General features: G+C 40.5%; 1 protein-coding gene across 3 annotated transcripts in view; it reads left to right on the plus strand.

Moving 5' to 3' along the window:
- Window positions 1-3065: 3065 nt before the first annotated feature.
- Window positions 3066-18557, plus strand: part of TAOK3 (TAO kinase 3) — a 186983-nt gene continuing 171491 nt past the window's right edge. Inside the window, exons 1-2 of one of the 3 annotated variants that reach the window (XM_080821199.1) lie at window positions 3066-3387; window positions 8642-8718. The gene's annotated coding sequence lies outside the window, so the exon portion shown is untranslated. Of the gene's footprint in view, window positions 3388-8584; window positions 8719-18557 lie in introns of all 3 variants that reach the window. The other 2 variants (XM_080821198.1, XM_080821197.1) reach the window with 2 other exon arrangements.

An 18557-nucleotide genomic window follows, 5' to 3' on the forward strand; every position in this document is an offset into this window, starting at 1 on the left:
GAAGGGTTGAAGGTGGTCTCTCATTGAAATAGGTGAACACGATCCATCCCGTTTATAGGTTAGGAAACGCTGAGATCTAGAATTTTCGTGATCATCCCCCAGAGCCTACCTCCTCCCCTAATTGGAGCTTTATTGAGAACTAAAAGGCAAGGATGCTGATCATTCCCTTCTGGGATCAGCAAAAGGGTGTCTTCCCAGTCCCTCGGAGTCCTTTCTGTTTGTATAGGTGTACTCAGTAAGGTCTTCTCCCGATTTTGCAGATGAGAAGTGAACATTTACCTAAAAAATGGTAGCGTCCAGGCTGCCTTGTTTACACGATTACACCCAAGCGCTGTATATTACTGCTGCCCCATATTTTTTAAGAATATTAATTTTTTAAAAGGTGCTTTCCCCAACCAATAACTTGCTAACATCTCTCAGCTGAGCAAGTGGAACATTCTGCTTGCAGGAAGTTAATTAAGCTAACACAAGGAAGGTGCTATGTGGAAACTTAGAAAACAAGAGAGCTGAATACCTGCATGAATTAATTCATGTGATTCCTTCTGAGTAGGAGACACTGTGTTATAAGCTTTGCTTAATGAACGAAATTAGGACAAGGGACCTTGTCTAGCTGTGGGTAGCAAGAAAAGGGGTAAAGAAAAGAGCCTATGATGTTTATTTGTCTAAAGTAACCCTGCCCTCTTTATGTTACATCCCATTGTCCATAGAATAAGTAACTTACAAGTAGTAAGGTTGAAAACAGATCTAAAAGCCAGGGTGGGCCCCAGTATCCTGATCTTTCGTGACCAAATTCATCTCTGAATGGGACCCCCGAGTCTTCGCAAAGTGAAAAAAAAATTTGTTCTCATCCCATTTATTTTAACATTTATTTTCTACCTTGTCTTAATGAAAATCTTGGCTCTTTGTGGGAGATCTTTCCACCCAACAAAACTTAACAGTTTCTAAAATGGACTGCTCCAATGTCTTTCCATGAGTTCAGAGATCTTCTGAAACTCTTTCTAAATAACATTCTCAAGGCTCACTGTAGATGCACCATCTGTATTTAAACTAGGATTTTAGAACAGCCTCTTGCCCAAAGGATGAAGTCATTTCTATTTTTATTTTAGATCACATCTAAATTATTTGTAATCAGCTATATTGAGCAAGTTGGGTTTCCATCAGAAGCAATAATCATAGACCAGAAAAAGCACCAACATTTTAGAAATTAGAGTTCATTGATATAATGAATAAAAAAAAAAAAACCAGATTTGACTTCATTGCTAATTGATTTTTTCAAGACATGGAATTTTTATCTTATGTTTTCTTTCTACTTGATTGCAAATAACATCTGTTAATGGTCATGCATTTTTTTTTATATGAATAGACACAACTGAACACTGGTAGTGAAATCTTACTCCATTTCTTCAATCCATATTCCCAGCTGCATTATTGGTAGTATGAGCTCTTAATTTATAATTTGCTCTTTCAGAGGAGGACCTAGTCAGAAGAGTTCTGTTGTGACTTTAGTCTTACCTAACCTTTATAGTTGTTGAATATAATAATTTGGGGGGCTTCCTGGGTGGCTCAGTCAGGTGAGCATTTGACTTGATCAGGCTCTGTGCTCAGCAAGGAGTCTTCTTGGGATTCTCCCTCTGCCCTTTTCTTGCTCCCTCTAAAATAAATAAATAAATAAAATCTTAAAAAGTATTTATATGTATTATAATTTGGATAGTCTCTCTAGACCTATAAAAATCAAGTTCCCACAGAATTACATTGAAATCTTTCATCCCTTTCCAAAATGCTAGTCAACACTGCTCAGGAGGCACCTACTTCAGAACTCAAATTTAAAGTCCTACCAGCCTCATTTCCACCGGCCTTCTCTGCATACCCAAACACCCCAGTTTGAAGGGGAGCATTGTAATTGGAATGGAGTATCATATTGTAAAACACTAGGGAAGACACCTACAGTGTTTAGGACACAAATTTTGTCAACAGGAGTTAACACAAGAGTTAATGATGGAGAGTTTTCAGAGAGCCAAGTCCTACATACATCGAATGAGTCTTAGCATCAGACTGCGTGCCTGAAAGGAAACCATTTCTTCATAAAATGCTGAATTGCTAAAGTCCGTCAACTTTGGGGTTTATGAGTAAGAGTAGCAGTTTTCAGCTTCTGGTATTGACTTAATCAACCTATACAGCTTCAAAAAATATAAAGAACGGCTCCGAGTAACACGATGCACTTTTACCCCGGGGCAGACCAGTCTCTGATTATCACACGCTGCACTTTGGCCATTAGTTCACACAGAATCATTAAAAACATTGGCCCTGGAGAAACGAATATGCTGACTCAGCGCGCTGAAGCCTACCACAGTTCCAGCTCCTACTGTCAGAACGATGATCAAAACCCACAAACAGATTATTTCTCCAGTTTTGTCCTTGTTCCTACCAAAATGAGCCCCATCGGTGTGGAATGCCTTGCTTGCTCACAGTATACACCTCGTACAAAGATTTTTTTTGCCCCCAACAGCATTAAACTGACGTCTGTCGAACGCAATGCAAGGGCAACTCCCTTGCCAAAGACATAAAAGAACTTAAATCCAGGAAATATTTACAAGTCCGGGGTGAATACACGCTCTATTAACTGATGGCATCACTACTTAGGGAGCTGAGCAAGAACGGAAGAACGGGGACTTCCTCAAAGGCTCTCCCACGGTGGTCCCCGGGAGTCCCAGGGGGCCTTGCCTCTGGGAGGCTCCCAAGAAAAGTTAAGCTGCAGAGGAGTGCCATGAACTTTGACCCTAGCGCAGCACAAACAAGGCCGACCGCACCCCAGGCGGGCCCGCGGGGTAACTGAAGTTGCAGGGTCTTCCGCGTCTTAGGAAACCCCGCCCCTCCCCATCCCGCCCCGTCCCGCCCACCGCCCGCTCCGCCAATCCTCAGGCGCCATCGACCCCTCGGCCTCCCAGGCACCTCCAATCAAGTACCTATATCCGGCCCCAGTCCCGTGCCCCGCGGTCAGGGGAGGTCAGTAGAGAGCCTATCGGAGCCGAGCTGGGGGCGTGGTCGGGGGCAGGGGCGGGCGAACTGAGACGGCGGGGCGGAGCGCGCTCGTCGCAGTCGGGTGCGATTGGCCACCCCTGGCAGGAGCCGCACCTCGGACAGCAGCAGCGGCGGCAGCGGGAGGGTCCGTGTGGCGTCCGGCGGCGACGGCGGCTGGGTCCTGCGTGAGAGAGTGGGACGCGACACCGAGACCGCCGGCGGAGGCTTCGCGTGGCCGGACCCGACACTCAGCGACCCGAACCGGGGAACCTCCCGGGGACAAGCGGCAGAAGAGCGACTCGGGAACAAGTGTGGGAGAGGAAGCGGCGGCGGTGACGCCGGGCCCGGAGTGGTGACAGCAGGTCTGAGGTGAGAGCACCGGGGCTCGGGACGGTGACAAAGTGAGCCGAGGCAAGGAGACCCTGGGCGGAGTGAGGTCGGGGAGGACTCGTGACGGGAGTCCGGGAGCGAGTTTGTCCGGACTGGGGAGAGAAGACCCCGAGAGGGGCCGGGATAGCGGGTCTGAGCGGGAACCGAGAGGGGGCTTGGAACAGCGGGTCTAGGGGGGAGTCCCCGAGAGGGCTTGGGACAGCGATTCTAGAGGGAGTCCCTGAGAGGGCTTGGGACAGCGATTCTGGAGGGAGTCCCCGAGAGGGATTGGGACAGCGAGTGTGAAGGCAGGAGACTCCGAGAGGGCTTGGGACAGCGGGTCTACGGGGAGTTCCCGAGAAGGCTTGGGACAACAGGTATGAAGGGAGGGGACCCCGAGAGGGGCTGGAACAGCGGGTCTGAAGACAGGTAACCCCGAGAGGGCTTGGGACGGCGAGTATGAAGGGAGGGAGCCCTGAGAGGGGCCAGGACAGCAGGTCTGAAGAGAGGGGACTCCGAGAGGGCTTGGGACAGCGGGTGTGGAGAGAGGGGACTGGAGAGGGCGGGGGACAGCAGGTCTGACTGGGGGGACCCCCCCCCCGAGAGGGGCCGGGACAGAGGGTTTAGGGGAAGTCCCCGAGAGGGCTTTGGACAGCGGGTGTGAAGGGAAGGGACCCCGAGAGGACTTGGGACACCAAGTCTGCTGGGGGGACACCCCCCCCCGAGAGGGGTCGTGACAGCGAGTGTGAGGGAGACCCGGAGACAGGCTTCGGAGCGCGCGAGTGGAAGGAGAAGGGGAGCGAGCCTGGGTCGGGGTCGCTGCACCCGGCGAGTCGGGACTGCCGGCAGCGCACGGCGAGGGGAGGCGTGCTGCTCGCAGGGTCTGCAGTCAGCCAGTCTCCCCAAAGGTGGTGTGTGAGATATGGGGCAGCCCGAGCCCCGGTGTTATGCTCCCGTAGAGCAGGGATTATGTAATGAATCCTCTCCTAAGTAGAACGCAAGGGCTGGAGGGTCTGGCAGAAGCGCAGAGATCTTGGCAAGAGCGAGAAACCGACCGCCCGACCTCTCTCCTCTCTGGCCCCCTGGCTTCTGATGTGTTTCTCAGAGTTTGGCGTGGATGCCTTGAAAGTGAGGGGCTTCTTGACATTAATACCTGAACGAGCACGTGGAAAGTTGGAGAGAGGGCTTCTCCAAGCCCAAGGCAGTTGAAAGGGAAAGGGATCCTTTTGGAGACCCATGTTTTGGATTAATTGGGATGTCGTTGGTGATAGTCCCTGTATTTTTCATTTCGGCTCAGGGAGCTAAGAAAGGTTTTTAGAGTTGGCAGCACTTTAGTATCAGTGTTCGCCGGGCAGATTCAAATGAACTATACACTAAGTTTGTTTAATTTTGATGTGTTGGAGATAGTTGGGAGGTCAAACTAAATTTTGAAAGGAGCTGTCACGGTGGCTAATAGCCACTTTCCAGTTAGATTTCTCATCATAAAAGCTACCAGGACTGAGCTTTGCTCTTAATTCTAGGACAAGCTAAGGAGAGAGATAAGCCTGTTTAAACCAGACACTATGCCCTGGTAGGAGGCAAGTGTGTGTCTATTAAAATGATGAAACAAATAGTGGAAAGACGGAGGTGGTGGGAATTGGGGGGTAGCCTCCTACTTTGATGGATGTGAAAATTAAACTAATGACCAGGCTAGTTGTTCACAGTACTTAGGATATGTTAATACTGCCCTGACTACCTTTCAAATGTTCTCTTAAATGCACACGCTTTGTTACAGTTGTACCCAGCACTTTTGCTCTGAATTTTTTAACCTTTTTTCCTGTGTTTTTCCTCCTCATTTCTTCTCTTTGCAACTAGTTCCTTTTTTTATAGGAGCAGACTTAGAAGATGACAGTTTGGGGAACATAATAGAGAATGTCATTATCATTTCACAGTTACTTAGGTATCTTCTTTGTTTCTGGCTTAGACTATGTCTTATTAGGAACTTTTGCCCTTGTGTAGTAATGGGCAGCTTCAACGAAGGGGAAGAAAGAAATGCTGCTTTATTTTCCAAAGACATAATGGAGAAAGCTTACTTAGAACTGCCTGTTTAAATCCACGACAAACATTACTGAAGACGTTTTCATCAGGGTGATAGTAAGTAGAGGACATGTGTCATTTGAGGATTTTATTTGATATTACCTGATAGAGGTTCTTATATGACTTCAGAGAGTGTGGAGCTAGATATGGTTATGAAAATTCCACCCACTAGAAGTCCTCCCCTAAGAAATAACAGGGAGGTAAAAAGAGCAACAACAGCGAGTACAAATTTAAAATATGACGCTATAATTTATTTAAGATGCATTAAGTATGATTTTTATGCTAAATTTATTTTTCCAGAACTCTAGGTCAAATTCAAGTAAAAAATAAAGTCAGTTAATCCAAGAGGTTATTTACAAAGGGCGTATATTCATTATATAGTGCCCATAACTTATGAAATGGTCTGTGGAAGGATTGGGAATCTGAAGACCAGTAATTCTACAAATAGAAACGTTTGAACAGATAAGCTCTTTGATCATACTTGTTAGCTCACTTCTGACCAGGACAAATGGTAGTTTCTTAAGACAAAACATTAATTTTAATTCCTTATAAGAAAAGAAAGTGTCCTGATACTCCCTGGAGTGATGACTAAAGCAGTCATTTCACCCACATTACATTATGGTATTGATCCAGAAATGATGAAGAGAGATTCATTGTAATAGAATTTTTAGTGATAGGAAGGGCCTGTGGTGACTCTTTAAGCCTTGGGGTGATAAGAAGGTGGGTTAGGAGGGTAGGAATTGTGTGGGAACTTATTTTCATTTATTTCACAAAAGAAAAGTACCATGAGAAACTACAAATATGTGAAGTCATTACACCTGTGCTCATTAAACTATTTCTTTTCAATTAAAAAATATACTGAGGGGGGCGCCTGGGTGGTTCAGTGGGTTAAAGCCTCTGCCTTCAGCTCAGGTCATGATCCCAGGGTTCTGGGATCGAGCCCCGTGTCAGGCTCTCTGCTCCTCAGGGAGCCTGCTTCCTCCTCTCTCTCTGCCTGCTTCTCTGACTACTTGTGATCTCTGTTTGTCAAATAAATAAATAAAATATTTTAAAAAAAGAAAAAAATATATATATATATACTGAGAAGAGGAAATTAAGAAGGAGCTTTCCACGTCCATGTGAGTGGTTATAGCCACAAGAGAATGCAAGTCCTTTTGGTTTGGAGTTCTTTTTTTTTTTTTTTAGATTTTATTTATTCATTTGACAGGGAGAGACACGGTGAGAGGGTGAGTGAGGGAACACAAGCAGGGGAAGTAGGAGAGGGAGAAGCAGGCTTTCTGCGGATCATGACCTGAGCCAAAGGCAGATGCTTAACAACTGAGCCACCCAGGCCCCCCTGGTTTGGAGTTCTTAAAACTGTTCTTATTCTTGATTTAGCAGGATACGAGTACTACCCAGTAAATACAATAACCCATTTTGCCCTTTCTTTACCACTTGAGTCATATACAGTCAAACCATTGTCATCTCAGAGTCTACCTTGATATCTAATTTGGTTTAATGTTTAAGCCAACCTGAATAAAAGTTCTCATTGCTTGCCAGTGTGCATATTTGTTGGTTTCAGTCGTATAGAAGAATGATTGAAAACTATTGGTACTTTTATTTTAGAGCTTCTGTGAAAAGCCTCTTTCTTTCATGATCTTTTCCTCAGTCTTTGTTTCTCCCCTCCCCACAAAAAGAAAATAGACAGAAATCTTCCACCCAAAAGTGTTTTGTGACTCTCCTAAGGGAAGACTTCTTTACAGTCTTCAATGAGATTTAATGAGCTCATCTTCAATGATTCTGTCAATCTGTGAGAACCGTTTTAAATTAGTAGTTTTGAGTGGTGAGATACTGTACAGTTGCAGTTCAGCATAGGGAGCTCAGATTCTGATTGTTTAGCTTTAGCATCCATTTAATTGGTTGCTTTGTTATGTATGAAGATATGTTAAAAGTTTGTTACTGTTTATTAAACCCAGACTGAGTCAAAACAAAACAGAACAACAACAGCAACAAAAAAGTAAGTGGTATATATCAGTCTAGCTGTCCTTACAGATGAGCTATATTGAGTTTATGGACCAAAATATGATCAAACTCATTTCTAAACTACAGGCATCGAATTAAAAATAACAGCTATTTAAAATTTTTAGGCTTACCAGCGGGAATTAAATTGATCATTCAAGCTATATATTATTAAATTTACCTAAATATTTTATTAATCAACCTAATGTGGGTTTTTTTTTTTTTTCTTTCTGACCTGAGGTTTGTTAGAGACATTGAAACTAAATTATTTCTGTTTTACAACAGAATGACTTAGGGGTCAGTTTCTGGATTTGTTAACACAGATCAGCCTCCTAACCATTGTCAGGTATCCCACGCATATACATTTTTCATCCCCAGAGTGAGGGAGAAAGAGATTTTGCCTTGGAATAGACACTTTATACCTAGGAAAACCTACTCCCATTAAACAAAGAGGTGTGGCCCATGTGGCTGTAGATATTCACACTGAGAATGTACATGCTGGAGTCTAGTCTTTGGGGCCCTTCCACTTAACCTCTAGCCTCAGTGAAATGATGGATCACAAATTCAACCCCACAATATACATTTTGTTACATTTAATATTTTAGTCAATTATCAAAGTGCCAATTGGAAGACTTCAGTTTTACTTCCACCCACTATTTCTGATGGACAATGAGATAACCCTTTATTTCCAGATCAAACTAGGACTATGGGCAGTATATATTTATTTTTATATGTTTCAGCTCTAATGACACAGGCTTATGTCCACAACAATCAAGGCTTATGACAATTCAAATAGATTTTATTTACCCATTACAATAGATGGCACTAATCAAGGCAGAATGCTTTCTTGCATAAACTAATAACCTAATTAGTCTCGGCAATAGACAAACAGAACAGAATGGTAGATTGTGGCCAATTTTCCATTCTATTGTGAACATTAGCCTTTACTTTTTGAAGAGTGTGTGTGTGAACACACAAGTATTTCCAGAAGCCACATATTGCTTTTAAATGATCTAGGTCAAGCATTAATAGCAGAGATACAAAATTACAATATTATGCTTCATGTACCTTTATGTTTCTATTGTCTCTTGTGTAAAATTTCTCTTCTGTCATTGTATACCAGGTCCTTGTTTACATGTGTTTGTTGGTCTTTTACTATTCTGTGAACTCTTCAAAGCAGAGCTGGGAAGTTTTCATCTTTGCATTCCCCGTGGCAAGTTTAGTACCAGGCACAAAATACGAAGATGCTCCATAAATGTGAGTTGAATGACTGGATGAATTAATGATGAGCAAATTAGTAGATTGTATTTACGTTCACACTTTGTTTCTTATACATGTTCACACTTTGTTTCTTATACATCAAAAGAGACGGGGATTCCGTTGGAACACATGAGCAAATGTTAACTTTCTTCATCTGTCATGTAAGAAACAGCATGATACATTGGAAGGAGAAAGGACCTTACACTCAGACTTGGGCGTCTGCTTTGGCTTTGTCATTATGCCAGCTGGGTAAATTACTTAAGTCTTAAAGCTCTCAATTCTCTCATCCGTCAAATAAGAATACATACCTCACAGGATTCTTATAAGGAATAAATGAAGCAGTTTATGTAAAGCGCCAAACACAGTGACAAGCACATGAAAGTGTTTAATAAATCATAGCTGCTTATTATTTTAATCACTTGAAACAATTTTTTGGGTTTTTTTCTCTATTCCCAGTATCTAATCAGTTGCTAAGTCCCATGGCTCCTGACTCCAAAAAGAATAATTAAGAGACTCACATATAGGGAAATTGAGACAGTGAGGTTAAGTGACTTCCCAAGGTCAGAAAAAGGTAAATTTGACCCCTGTGACCTAGATCTGGTTTTTCAGCTCACTACAGTTTCCACTTCATTCCTCTCAATGGTCCAAGAAGGAGCTAACAAGAGCCTTCATGGGTGCTGGGGAAGGATTATTGTGCCAGTATTCAGGCTCCTTTTCTTTTTTCATACTTCCTAAATACATTGTTTCTGTCTTATTCTCCCTAAAGTAGAGCTCTGGTTTTGTCACTCACATGTTCAAATTAATAACTCCTCATAGTCTATTGAATTCAGTACAGACTTATCCAACTGTTTTTAGGTTCCTAATGCTCCATAATCTGTGTGTGTGTGTGTTTGTATCCTGTGCCCCAATCAGACCAGCCTACTTACTGGCTGAATACTTACTGATTTGCCATCCTCATATCTTTGTTCCTACCATTTCTTTTCCCTAGAATGCCTTCTTTTCTCCTTTTTCAGACCTACTTCTCATGCCATCTTCATGAGGCCTTTTCTGATCATCCTCCTTGCTTTTCTTTTCCTTGAATTCCTTAAGTATTTTGTTTTCTTATTATATTAATTTTCTCTCTGATTTTACATTATAGGGTTTGTACTTGTCTTTCCTAAATGTCCATCTTCTTGATTTTTAAAAGGACAGTGTCATACACGTCTAACCAGGTACCTTGTACCTAGTATCTGCTCAATAAACATTTGTTGAATTGTATTAAATTTAAATATTTAATTTAGGTTCAAAAATAATATTTAAATATAAAATTATTGCTGCCAGGGAAGATATCAGAGATAATTCTTTTTTTTTTTTAAGATTTTATTTATTTATTTGACAGACAGAGATCACAAGTAGGCAGAGAAGCAGGCAGAGAGGAGGAAGCGGGCTCCCTGCTGAGCAGAGAGCCTGATGCCTGGCTCCATCCCAGGACCCTGAGATCATGACCTGAGCCGAAGGCAGAGGCTTTCACCCACTAAGCCACCCAAGCACCCCGATAACAGAGATAATTCTTAAATGAAAAATTCAGTTCTGATCCTTGCAGTTGGTAAATTCAGTGCCAATGCTACCAAGTATTTGGAAACTTGTATGTTCATATTTGGCTCGATAATATTCCCTAAAGTGAATTTTGACTCTGAGTGTTTGGGATTTGTTATATATTTCTTTCCCTTAAGTGATGTTTTTATCTCTAAAGAATGGGTTCTAACTTCAGGTCTTTGGAAGTTTCCAAGATTTCTCTTAGTGTTAGCAACAAATAAAATATGATTCCCTTTCATTTGCAATCCAAAGTGGTCATTCACTTGAGTCAGAGGTAGAGTCTGGGAGAGATCTAATGCTCTGCTCTTCCAGAGCAAATTCCTTACTTCATGATGTAAACAACTTGCAACTGTAAACAGGTAGATTATTATTATTACTCCTACCTCCCATATTATATTGTTCTCCACAGTGCTTACTACCTTCTGACATACCAAATATTTTATTTATCTTATATTTCTATACTGGAATGTAGACTATGAAAGCAGAGATTTTTTTTTAATTCATTGCTGTTTCCCAACCCGTAGAACAGTGTCTACTATGTAGTAGGTGCTCAGTAAATGACTGAATGACTAAGTAGATCAATTTGTCTTGGGAAAGGCCTCCAATTTGTTGGCTAAAAAGAATGTTTTGTTATTTTAAGCACAGGTAGCAAAATCCTAAGGAAGTAAGGTTTAGTTTGAAAGAGTAGAATTTATCTGTGTATTTTACTCTCTCTGGGCTTTACATTTGTCTTTGACCTATCTTGAATTTACTCTATTTTTACTTTATTGTTTATAAACAAAAGCCGTTCCTGCCACCAAACCATACATCCAAGATGATTATGTCTCAATCTGGCTAAAATCCTAAGAAAACTGTGTTCATTGTAACAAAATTTAACAGAAGCTTGTTGGCATAGCTCTTAGGCATTAAAGGCTAATAAGGCCAAAATTTTAATAAAATTCAGTACAGGGCCATTATCCCATTAAAAGTACTTCACTTATTTTTCTTGGGTGGTAATATTAATCCTGAAAATTGGTCAGATCAAGCTTCTGATATTAATTTGGGGTTACCAGTTTTCTGCATGTAAAAGTAATTGGGTTTGAAATGTGTTTTAAGCCTGAATTAAAAGAACTTAGTCACTGGTGACTCATGGTAAGATGTTTTTCCTTTTCCCTGCTGGAGCATATGCCTTTGCCTTCAACCTGGCTTTTTTAAACATTGAAAATATAAAGAATCCTACTTTTATATACTATATTCTGGAAAAGCTCTTTTAGGTTCAAGGCGGTGGCCTTAATTACAATGTTTTTAAGTAATGAGCACTACATTTGACTTTCCAAATTTCCATAAAATTTTTTTTAGTCCCTGCCTTTATGGGAGTTTTCTCATCATTATGTGAAATTGTCAAAAGTCTACTAGATAGTGTATGAGTAACCACAAGGACTTTGTCTTGTTCATTACTGTGTTCCTGGTGCCTAAAACAGTGCTTTGTACAGAGAGAGCAATTTAGTATTTGTTGAGTGAAGTCACATACATTCTTTTTTTTTTTTTAAGATTTTATTTATTTATTTGAGAGAGAGAGAGTGAGAGAGAGCAAGAGAGGGGAGAAGGTCAGAGGGAGAAGCAGACTCCCCCATGGAGCTGGGAGCCTGATGCAGCACTGGATCCCAGCTCTCCGGAATCATGACCTGAGCTGAAGGCAATTGCTTAACCAACTGAGCCACCCAGGTGCCCGAAGTCACATACATTCTTAATAACAGCTCATCTTACAAAAATAATGAAAGTCTGTTGAAATAAATTTTCTCCAGCCCTGTTGAATTAGGTAATTGTCAATTCACAATCAAGCCAGTTTGGGAGGCTCTTGAATTAGCCCAAGGTAGTCCTACCCTAATAGTTCTTAGCATTGATTGTACCAACGTGAAATCCCCCTTAGTGGTTCACTTACAAAAGGAAGAGTAAATCGGCAACACCCAAAGGCACTTGCACCTGTGGGAACCAATGGGCGTCCTAACAGGAAATACTTTCAGCTTGCAATACCCATAGTAATGTGCCGCGCCAGGGTCACGCTGTTTTATCTGCAGTTCCTTGTTAGGATTGTACAACATTTCTTCAAGTTTTCTTTTACGTATGTGTAAAAGAGAATGAACTTTAAGTTTGAGAATTAAAATGTGAACGGTTATTTCCATTTTCTTCGTTATCAAGGAATTGGTGAGTCGTCCTCTTTTAAGTTCTTTCTTTACTTTCTCATGTTGTATCCCCTGAAACCTCACTCTAGCACACAGGGAGAGGGGGAATGGAGGGTATGTAAGTGTAAAATTATGTACTTTGTAAGTTGTACTTTACAACTTAAACCGGTATCATTATCAATAGTAATAAGCAGTTGTGATCTTTATGTGACACCATTAACGGGTAGGTGTTGATAGAATTTCATAGATTTGTTTAGCTCCACCAAGTTTTCGTCTTTTGTAGGGAGCCGGGGAGAAATTCAGTAAAAGTTTTTAGAAAGTTCTTACCAAAATGTCAAACTGTAAAGCTGTATACATTAATGAAATGCTGTTAACGTTAACTCTCTGACCAGGAAGTACTCTCTTGAAGCCTCATTTATAAAACTGTGTCTATAATAACTTCCTTTCTCGGAATGAAGGTGCTGTTAGCGTGGTGTTGTTCTTACAACTTAAGCTGAGCTCCGTTTTATCTTTCCTAATGAACAAGAGGCAGTTTTTTAAAGAAAGTCGTCTCTGGGGCAGTCTCACTTATTGCTGAAGCTAAAGAATTTTTTTGAAGTCTTAATATGTTGGATTAGAGATGTAGGCATGCATTTGAGACGATCTGCTGTGAGTAAGCTTGGTATTTTGTTTTACACTTAGCATTTTATTATAAATATGGTTTGTGTCTAAACATTGCTAATATACTCTTTGTTGAATTTCATGTGAATATGGCCTTAGCTCAAAGTCCAGCTGAGTGTAATCAACCTCAAAAATCACTGGATTCCTATGCTCTATTTATTTTAGTTTGTAGTTTGAGATTACATAAATAAATATTAGTGGGAACTTTTTTCCAGACATTGTTTGATTTTTTTTTTCCCCTTTTTTTCTGGATAAGTAAAGTAAATACTGAGCTGCAAATAAAACATGATAATCTTGTCAGAAAAGTCTTAAACAAAAATTTTAAATATACTCATGGCTATTCTTATTAAATGGATGCAGTTTGTGCTATGATTGATATTCCCGTAAAACAATATTTCAAAATGAAGCTACTCAAAATGGCACACTATTCATCCTAGAGATCTTAAAAAATATCAAGGCCATGTCCTATTTTTTCTTCTTTTCTAGCAAGGGAAAATAGAATATAGAAAGCATTAATTTCTTTAAACATAATGACAAATTTAGAGACAGAAAAGTCAAATGATTTGATCATGTTTATCTTGTTTTGTAATTTTTTTGTATTTATTTTTTGTTTTTTATTTTATTTTTTTGTTTTTATTTTATTACATAAGGTTAATTATTTATTAAAGTATAAAAATAAAACATCTTAGCCAAGAGGTAATTTATGACATGACTCTAGTCCATAAAATGAAATTAGATGAAGTAGGAAAGTAAATAATTTGTTTAAACGCTCATGGTTTGTATGTTGAAAAATTAATGCAAAGTATTTTATTAGCCAAGGAAGCTGCCTTTAATAGTTTCTCTACCAATTTCACTAGGCCCTTAGAACAAGGTTGAAATGAAATCTGTATAATCCTGACTTCCAGACTCCTAATACTATACGTATTAGATGTGTAAAGTCTTATATAGGATACATTTTCATTCAAGAAGCATATTAGTGAGGGGTGCCTGGGTGGCTCAGTGGGTAAAAGCCTCTGCCTTCAGCTCAGGTCATGATCCCGGGGTCCTGGGATTGAGCCTCGCATCGGGCTCTCTGCTCAGCAGGGAGCCTGCTTCCCCCTGCACCCCGCCCGCCCCCCCCCCCCGCCTCTCTGCCTACTTGTGATCTCTGTCAAATAAATAAATAAAAATCTTAAAAAAAAAAAAGCATGTTAGTAATATAGGTACTCTATGCTTCTGATACATAAAAGAGAAAAAACTTAAGTAATCTATGAAATGTGATGTCATAGTGTGGTTTTTAAGATTTACGAATATTAAACACTTAAAAGTACAAATGATGTTAATTTCCATTTTCACAGATAGAGAGGCCTTTTATGATTGTTATATCAGCACTCCACAAGTATCCCAATCATAGCTTGGATGGGGTGGGGCAGCGGAAGTAGGTGGGGCTTCACAGTAGTGACAGATTATTGCAGATTATGTGGCTGCCTGCCAAAAGGCCACTAGTTGGAAAAGTGGAAGTTACTAACTGCATCTTATTAATTTGTACATATTTATTTGTAACCTCTTATAACTGTTCACTAGTTTCACACGCAGATGACAAGGTTTAAACTTCTGACTCACTCGACATGCGCTTAATGTTCTGTTCCTTAGTTTACCTTGGCCATACTCCTTCCATACTCTGCAGAGATCACACTGACCATTTTGTGGAAGACCAAGTGTTAGCAGAAAAAAGGAGAAGGGTGCACAGAACTTTAAACCATAACTGCTTTGCTTTCTAGCCAAAAGTATTGCAGAGTTAACATGTAAAGTGTCTCATCATATTTAGGCAATTCTATAAAATACTAATAAAAATAATCATGTCTTGTAAAGGAAATTGTAGTTCTCAATTGTATTGGTTCAGTTTGAAATTCCTGCTGTTTCAGCATACAAGGAAGCTTTGTAGAGGAAATATGACAGCTCTGCCCAGCTGCATAAAGAGGGAATCACAGTGGAGAGTTATTTTTAGAGGTGTCTTCTTATGAATATATTTTATTCATATACTGAGAAGTGTCTCTCAAAGTTTAGTTTCTGTTTCATGCTCACTGGCAGCAGTTAAATAGGTTGCACAGGGCACTGGATATTCTATTAAGAAAATACTTTTAAAAGCATTTTGATGTCACCAACAACCAGCCTAGTTAGTCTTGACCAGGCTGGTGTCAGTGACAGCATTTGTCAAAAATGTAACCAAATTGAGAACATATTGAGATGCTATTGGTACCATCAAATAGTAATACAAGGGAACAGTTAACTTCCATTTCATGCCGGGTCCCACTCTCCTTCAGGAATAGAATGCACTGTTTTCAGTATAAGGAGAGGTTAGAAGTAAATCAGGGAATCTGTCCATTTGTATCACTGACAGTTCTTAGACGTTCTTCCCTAACTCTTATACACAGTAAGTAACATGTCCAGGTTCCTTATACCTGTTACTTTTGGCTTTGGTCACACATGTTTGAGGTTGGCAGTGTAATCTAATAATTAACAAGAGCATATCAGATGAACACGTCTGCCGCTTACAGCTCACCAGCTTTGTGACCTTATACAAATTCTTAACTCTTGAAGCCTTGGTTTCTTCAACTGTAAAATGGACACAATCATAGTACTTGTGGATTATTGTGAGGGTCAAGTGAGACTACGTACTAGGGGAACAAGCTTGGTTGTACTTTGTAAAGAAAGAGCTCAGCGAGTGATAGTAGATAGGCTATTTTTGCTGGTTTTGGACATTTCCGTTCTTATTCACAGTTCTACCAGGAAATGATCATGGGAAGAGATATAGCACAATACATGCAATCACGTACAGATAATAGAATCAGTCTTTCTAGAGTAAATGCATTTAAGAGTACCATGGGAGCACGTGAATGAGATCTATAGGTCTTACTTATTTATGCCACTCCTCTTAGAACGTCATATACTACCTATCCTAAGGAGTGAGGGGAAGCAGGAGAAGAGTTGACTATAGATTTAAGTGATTTTTAGTATAAAAAGTTACTGTGCCAAATTGAGCTTTAGTAACATTTTGTTGCTGTTTTTCACTTCAGAAAATTTCCTCCCCATTTGATAGAGCGCAGCCTAGGAAAACAACATGGCCAAGTGTTAATTTCTTAAGTCATTTTCTCAACATTTTGTTTTCTTCCGACTGGATCATTATCAGATAAAGTTAAGAATATGCTCCAGATTCTAGATGCAGCTCTAAAAAAGTTGGGGTTTTTTAGGGATGTTGTTCTGGTTTGGTTTGGCTTTATTGGGGGTAGAACCACACAATAAAGAATATACATTTGAGTATAAAGAAGAGTGTTTTATGTTTTCACCATCTTAGTGTCAGGGGTTGATATCCTGTAATGGTTAACTTTATTTATATATTGAAAAACAACTAATTTTTACATAAGCAGATTTTCATGGGGTTGTGTTAACAAAGCAAATGTGAAGTCTGGGGTTGCCTGCTATAAATTCATCAAAGAAAGCAATGAAACAACTTATAGAGTATTTGATAAACATTGAAGCTTTGTGGATATATTTTTACTGTTGGAAATATCCAGGTCTTAATCTGTAGTACAACCCCCTTACGTGGTAGGCAGCCTTTGCATTAGTCTGTGTTTCATTCTAACTTCTGATACCCCCAAGTTTTGCAGTCTGAAAGGCCCAGCATGTTGCCGCTAGACTACACTGTATCTCCATGCACCTGTCTTACTCAGACCCTTATGGCCTCATTCCTGGATTACCACAGTTGCCTTCCTTCATTTGTTTTTTTCCAACTCCTCCTGATTAACCTTCTTTAAATGCTACTCCTCCCCGTTTCAGAACGCTTCACTGGTTCCATGTTTCCACCACATTAAATCTAACCTCTTCTGCTTGACTTTCAACGTCCTTTCTAATCTGGCCCACACTGCTCAACCAGCTACATTTCCTATGTTCTTTGGCCTGTTCTTTCTGCTCTATTGAGGTGAGTGTGTCTCCGCCACATGCCTTACTTGTTTAAGTCTGCACCTCTGGTACTATATCTCCTTCATTCAAAAAGCCCTCCTCCCTGGGACAGAGAGGGGAAGGCTGGGGCATCTGGCTTAAGTGCCCTGCTGGGACTCAATCTGTTAAGTGTCCCACTCTTGATTTCTGCTCAGGTCCTGATCTTAGGCCCTGAGATTGACCCCTGCATTGTGTTCTGCCCTGGGCGTGGAGCCTGCTTAAGAGTCTCTTTCTCAGGGCGCCTGGGTGGCTCAGTGGGTTAAAGCCTCTGCCTTCGGCTCAGGTCATGGTCCCAGGCTCCTGGGATCAAGCCCCACATCGGGCTCTCTGCTCCGCAGGGAGCCTGCTTCCTCTCCTCTCTCTGCCTACTTGTGATCTCTGTCTGTCAAATAAATAAATAAAATCTTAAAAAAAAAAAAAGTCTCTTTCTCTGCCGCATCCCACCTCCGCCCCCCAAAAAAGCCCTCCTCCCTTCTCTCTGCCTATTCAAATTTAACTTTTCTTCAAGATCCTGTGTAAAGTTTACTTCCTGTTTGAAGTAAAATCAGTTTTGCTGTAAAAATCCCAGATTTTTATTATTTTTTATTTTTTAAAAGATTTTGTTTATTTGACAGAGAGAGACACACAGCAAAGAGGAAACACTAACAGAGGGAGTGGGAGAGGGAGAAGCAAGGAGCCTGATGTGGGGCTCTACCCCAGAACCCTAGGATCATGACCCAGGTGGAAGGCAGATGCTCAATGACTAAGCCACCCAGCAGCCCCCAAATCCCAGCTTTTTAAATTAGCAAACCAGTGAACAAAAATGTGCGTAGTATCTTAAATCATCCAGTTTTATCTTCACTAATGATGTAAACAATTTGATTACAAGGACCATATCTTACACTTCAGTCTTTCACAGTTCCTGGCAGAATACTGAAGCACCTGACCTTGATTTGAAGGAAAAGAAAAGGAAATAAATCTATTTCATCCTTCCTGTCTAAGGTCAAGTCAATAATCCTAGTAATACTAAAGAGACCTGAATGTTTCTCCAATTTAGGTCAGGTCTGTCACCTCATTTACAGAAAAAACGGGAGGCAAATGGAGACAATTTTGTAACTGATTATAGATTGACATGTTTGCTTTTCTTTAGGAAAAACTATGTACATACGTGTACCTATATGGATAATCATACATATGTCTGTGTTTGTTTCCTCTGTTAAGGAATAAGATAGCCAGCTGCTCTCAGAGAAGTTTAGTTTTGATATTACAACTTTCCATCCTGTCACTGTATATTAAATATGATCAATAAGTTTTATGTAATCAAGAAGTATTCTTATCCAATTCTTTAATGTAAGTGAAATGCCTATTGTGTATAATGTTAGGCTCTATGAAGGGATATTGAAGTTAATTACATATGATCCCTTCCCTCAAAAAACCATTAAGGAATTCTGTTAGGGAGAACAAAATATATACTCAAAAGCT

The sequence above is a fragment of the Martes martes genome (genome assembly GCF_963455335.1).
Source record: "Martes martes genome assembly, chromosome: 13".
Lineage (NCBI taxonomy): Eukaryota > Metazoa > Chordata > Mammalia > Carnivora > Mustelidae > Martes > Martes martes.